This window comes from Callorhinus ursinus, unplaced genomic scaffold (genome assembly GCF_003265705.2).
Source record: "Callorhinus ursinus isolate GAN/ISIS: 27379988/994484 unplaced genomic scaffold, GSC_fseal_2.0 scaffold110, whole genome shotgun sequence".
In the NCBI taxonomy this organism is placed as follows: Eukaryota; Metazoa; Chordata; class Mammalia; order Carnivora; family Otariidae; genus Callorhinus; species Callorhinus ursinus.
The window spans coordinates 290,738-296,737 of record NW_027397172.1 but is presented as its reverse complement, the minus strand read 5'-3'; the positions used below and the strand labels follow the sequence as shown (position 1 = coordinate 296,737).

At 46.7% G+C, this 6,000-nt stretch overlaps 1 protein-coding gene across 5 annotated transcripts in view; it reads right to left on the bottom strand.

Moving 5' to 3' along the window:
• Positions 1-6,000, bottom strand: part of MED15 (mediator complex subunit 15) — a 64,961-nt gene that overhangs the window by 28,154 nt on the left and 30,807 nt on the right. For 2 of the 5 annotated variants that reach the window (XM_025857297.2, XM_025857299.2), the window contains exon 1: positions 186-346. The exons of the other annotated variants lie outside the window; for them this stretch is intronic. The gene's annotated coding sequence lies outside the window, so the exon portion shown is untranslated. Of the gene's footprint in view, positions 1-185; positions 347-6,000 lie in introns of those variants that run through there. 5 annotated transcript variants of the gene reach the window in all.

The following is a 6,000-nucleotide window of genomic DNA, read 5'->3' as shown; positions in this document are numbered from 1 at the left end:
CCCCCCCCCCCCCCCCCCCCCCCCCCCCGCACTGCCGTGTCACAGAGCACAGGGTTCTTCCTGAAAGGCTGCCGGCCTGCTTGGCTCGGCCTCCTCTGGAATCCATCTCTCAGAGAAGAGCTGTCAGTGCTCAGCTACAGCAGGCCAACAAAAAGCACAAAGAAACAAAAAGCCAAGAGGGATACCGAGAGGCGTCAAACTGCTGCTCCTTCCAGCCTGGGGTAGATGCTCAACCGAGAGGGCTGTCAGCAAGCTCAGGCACCCCTCCTTCCACCAAGGGGACGAGGGGCCAGCCTGAGGTCACAAGGCACATCAGCAGTAGACATTGGGCGGGCCGCTTTTGTCTTTGCACTATTTGTATCCAAGTACTTTCGCTTTTAATACCCGGCCTGTTGCTCTTTCACTGCTGACGTGCTTGCATGCAAATCTGGATGTGCGCCCCTGGCTGTGCTTTTCAGAGATCTGTGTGAGTCTGAATTTACTGCACAGGCAAGGGAGAGGGCACAGGGCCACTCAAGGGTGGCAGGTGAAGGCCACTGCCGAGGGCCCTCGTCTTCCCGGCTGCTGGGTTTCAGGAACTGCACAGCAGGACCTGCCTTCTACTGGTTGTCCTCTTTGCAACCAAGGACACCCGCTCCCAGGGGTTTGGGGGAAATCACCACTCTAAGTCTGTCCTGTGTCTTCACAAAGGCATATCTGAGTTAAAATCTTATTTCAGAAGATTTTAGAAGCTGTACCATCCTTCCTCCGCCCCACCCCCCGAAATGCCCATCCGTCCGGCAAGGCATCTCTGCATGGGCATGGGCATGGGCAAAGCCTTTGCTCTCTGCCCTGCTCACACAACCCTCCTTCCTAAGTCATCGCAACACTGACAGTCCGCTTGGCAGCAGACTGATGGGACGACACCCACACAACCCAGGACCCGCTGTGCCACCTGCAGTGCTACTACCCTGGGGACACAGGCCAGTGAGCCCAAGCACAAACAGTAAACCTACTGTCATAGGAGACACCTTCAGGGAAAAGTGGTCTCAGGTGAATACAAAAATATAAGCACACTTTGTAAATCTTCATTACTCCTCATCTATCTCCAAACTTCACCCCACCATTCTCTTTTGGCCAGGGGAATCAGCAGAGGCAAACATGAGGGGAAGAGGCCCAGGGGATGGCAAAGCTGGATGATAAGCACATGCAAAGGGGGCAGGTACAGGAAGAGGGACAGTGAGCCTCTGCTGGAGCAAAAGGACACTTAGCAGTGTGTCCAACACTCCCAATTTCCAACTGCCCCCACCAATTTCTGACAGGAAAGACAATGTGCTAGGGGTGAAGGAAGCCCCTGGAGCTGGGGCTCTTGCCTGTGGATCACCTGCTGAGGCTTGTCCTTAAAGGACAGCAGTGTGGTGAGCAGGGAGCAAGGAAGGTGGGGGCCTGAAGTTCAGGAAATGATGTGGCCAAATACAAGGGAACGAGGACTGGGAGATTGCCAGGTCAATTTCTGATGTCTTGTTAAGGCCATGGGCCATCTGTTAAATTGGGGATACCTTAAAAGAATTTGTAGAGTTTTCTCTACTTCCATAGAAGATAAAACGAGGAAATAGGTTGAAAAAGCAACCAGATACTTTTACTCAGACACAAGATACAGTAAAAATGGAGCTCAGGAGCATGTCCCCAAAGCCTTTAATATAGAACCAGGACGGGGTGCTCAGAGCCCCGCTGCAGGCCTGAGCCCAGACCTGGATGGCCAGTGTGGTCCGCTTCCAGCTGGAGCCACCCCGTTGCCAGGTGGGTAGGGTGGAGGCTCTGGGGACCAGACCAGACCAGCATGATGAAAACTGGGGGACGGGGGAGGGAGGAAGGAATGTGGCCACCTGACCAGAGACATAGGCATAGGAAGCAGTTAGTCCCACGGCCGACAAGAGGTTTTCTTGCAGGTTAAATACATCTCCCAAGATTCTTGCAAAGGCCAAGCCACCCAGGAACCACTGGGAGCTGAGTGCTGCATATCTGCTGACCGTGTTCCTCCCCCGGAAGGCCCCGGTGTCCGAGATTGCACCTCTCATGTTCCCCAGGGTGGGCTGCTTAACTCCCCTGGCCCCTAACTCAGAAGTCCTGATTGACCTCCCCCCGTGTGAGAAATTTCCAGGCTCTGCTACCCTCTTCTGCTCCAAGGCACCTCACTTTCTGGGACTGCCCCCAGAGAAAGGGCTGAAGAATGTGTGACGTCCCTTACCTTCACTCCGTCTTGACCATCTCCCCCACTCAACATCCAAAATCTAAGTGTCACAGCTAAAACATGAGGCTGGATGTTACCAGACCAAGGTAATAAGAGCTAACACTCTGGCACTTAAAGTGGTGCCGGGCACAGCTCTAAACCCTTACATATATCAATGCATTGAATTCTTCCAACCACCTACTGAGGCGGGTGCGTGGTGTCTGGTTTGCAAATGAGAAGGCAGAAACGTGTGGGCAAAGCTTTACAGTTTAAACCCTTGCTTGACCTGTGCAAGATGAGCATGACGGCCCAATGACAAGGGTGAAGGATGCCTCCCCACATGGATGTGGAGGGAGCAGCAGGAGAGGAACACACACAGGCTCCATGTAAAATTCCAGGCACCACAAACTACACACTGTACACTACCTTTTGTATAAGACATGGGGAATCTGAATACATATATGCGCTTGTATCTGCAAAAAGAAATGTTGGAAGGATAAACCAAAATCGGGGATAAACTGTTATCCCCAGAGCTATCAGGGTTTGGGCTGAAAATGAGATTTCACACCTTGTTATATGGTTTTCACATTGGAAGCATGTACTTTTTTTTTATCAAATTGAACATAAAACTAAACCAAACGAAAAAGAACAATTCCTAAAACTTCAAAATAAACTGAAATGTATGAGCTATCAAGTTAGTATCAGAATCACATAGGGAAAAAGAACCCTTGTGAGTGATCATTTTGAAAAACAAAAAAGCAAACAAAACAAAAAACTGCATGTCCTTAGTAGAAGGGACACACTTTAAGGACTAACAGAGCTGCAAAGAAATCTTAAACTTCATTCCATATTTTGTTATTATTTGTTACCAGTATTAGTGGTAATATTAGTCTGTTCATTTCAAAAGTACTTTGTTTTATGTTTTTAAGTTTATTTACTTTTTTTTTAGTAATCTCTACAGCCATCGTGGGGCTCGAACTCATAACCTCGAGATCAAGAGTTGCATGCTCCTCTGAGTCAGCCAGGCACCCCCCAAAAGTACTTTAGAGTAGAGCAAGTAATTATGCTAATGATATTAGAAGCCAAGATATTCACATTAAGAGAAAAGATACATGTTTAAAATGAAAGTAAAACCTGTAAGGTTAAATTGGAATGGGAGATATCAGTGTAAAATTATGGGGTTTTTGAGGCTGTTGCTTGTTATGACCAAAACGTATTACTTCTTAGCTCTGTTCACAAAAAGGTGCAGAAGCCATTAGCACCAGTGTCCACACCGCATGCTCTAAATACCATTTCACCCTCAAAAAGGAACCAGGGCTCCACAGAGGAACGGCCCATTCAGGGACCAAGACTCAAGTAAGCTGCAAAAGACGAAAGGAGTCGTGATAAGGGGTCCTAAGAGGGACAGAGGGTGCTTGGGGGCTGCCCCTGGGTGAGGAAGGGACCATGGAAGCATCACAATGAACCACTGCAACGGACTGAAACGCACAAGATGCAGAATTCCCAGCTCATAATACTCACAGGAAGAGAATCCACCCTCACTCCCATCCCCAAGCCCTACTGATCGCCCCCTGGGGGTAACCAAGGGTAGCAAGTCCAAGGCTACAAAGGGACAATGGACAGGAAAGCATTCCTGGTCATCCAGAAGAGGCTGTGTTTCAAGCAACCATGGAGTCTTGGTTGATGAAAGAAAACCCTTCTTTGCAGAAAAATTCCTTGCATAAATGTGTAAGGGAAGCCAGAATTACGGACAATTACCATTTTGTGACACCCAATTAAATGGTGGAATCATCAGATGACAAGTGGATGGGGAACTTTTTAGGAGAAGAGTCAGGCTGTCACTCTCTGAACTCCCGGCCAACTGTGGTCTCATGGGGAAATATGAACACAGGGCACCACCTCAGACATATTCTTGCTCACGACACCACTGCAACCCTGGGCTCTCCCCATCTAACACCCAGTTCACAAGAAATAAGGGGCAAAAAGGAGGGAGTCAGGCAACAGGGGACACCGTTGGGAGAAATGTGCATGCCAAAGACTCTGCCACTTAGGACTCACAGGGAAGTGAGGAACCTGGCAGAGAAAGCTCCATATCATCCTTAGAGAATACATGTATATCATCAAAACCAGAATGTTGGTAGAAAGATGAATGTTACAGGTATTTCTGGGGAGGGCTCAGAGAAAATGAGGCACATGTCATTGGAAACTGAAGCAGAGAGAATCCTTGTTATCTAGTAGCAGAAGTTTGGCTGAATTGTATCCGAGTTGTGTGGAAGGCAGAATTTGAACTTGTAAGCAATGAATTTGGAGATTTGGCTGAGTAGACTTCCAAGCAAAATGTTGAAGGTCTGGCCTGGCTTCTTGTTGCTCAGAGTAAAATGTGAGAGGAGCCAGAGAAACTGAGGGAAGAACCATTAAGCAAAAAGGAACCTAGACTTGATGGGTTTGGGAAACTCTTAGGCTATCCAAATTGAAAACAAACAAACAAAAAAACAAGCTAAACTGGGGAGATTCACTGTTATGAAGGTGCACTCCTGGAGAAAAGGCCACGCTGTGGATGGACACAAATTTTGCTAGTGCCAAAGAGAGTGGACACGGAATTCGCGAATCCCCTCAACTGTGAATCATCTCACAGAAGCCAAGGGCAGGGATGAAATCATACAGGAAAGATCGGTGGAGAAGCCCCTTGTCTAATGGCATGAATCCTGTCACATACATGGGAGACCCATGAAGGCATGTGAGTCTTACACCAGCAGAAACACTGACAGTTTGGCCTGAAAAGGAGAGAGACTGGATAAAATCAAAGAAGGGTGTCAGATTCCCAAAATTCTACAGGCAGGAAACAGGCTGATAAAATGACCCAGCTGCAAACATGTGCTACTCTTCAAGAAAAGGAAAGATGACCACAAGGGCAGAGCTTCAGGCCAAGAGGCCAAAGCCATGAGCCCAGAGACTGGAGCCTCCAAAGTCCGGTAATTAGTTACAGCAGCTATAGGAAACTAATACACTGTCCCTATAGATTTGCCTATTCTGGGCATTTTATACAAATGCAATCATGTTGCATAATATGGACCACTATGTAATGTTTATTACACTTAGCATGATGTCTTCAAGATTCATCCGTGTTATAGCATGTATCAGTATTTCATTTCTTTATATGGCCAGATCACACTCCATTGTATGGATATACCCCCTTTTGTTTATCCATTCATTAGCTGATAAACATTTGGGTTATTTCCACTTTTTGGCTTTTATGAATGATGCTACGAATATCTATGTACAAGGTTTTGTGGACATTTGGTAACTATTTAATTTTTTGAGGAATCACCACACTGTTTTCCACAGTGACTGCACCATTTTACATTCCTTCCAGCAACGCAGAAGGTTCCAAGGTCTCCAGCCGTCATGAGTATGAAGTGTGTCTCATTGTGATTTTGATTTGCATTTCCCTAATGACTAGTGATGTTGAGCAGCTTTTCATGTACTTCTTGGCCATAGTATGTCTTCTTTGGAGATATGTCTGTTAGAGTCCTTTACCCTTTTTTTCTTTTTTTTGAATTGGGTTTTTTGTTGTTATTGTTGAGCTGCAGATTCTTTACATACTCTGGATACCAGTCCCTTATCAGATAAACAATCTGCAAATATTTTCTCCCGTTCCATGGGCTGTCTTTTCACTCTCTTGATGGTGTCCTTTGATGCACAAGAGTTTTTAATAGTTTTTTTTTTTTTTAAGATTTTACTTATTTATTTGACAGAGAGAGAGACAGCGAGAGAGGGAACACAAGCAGGGG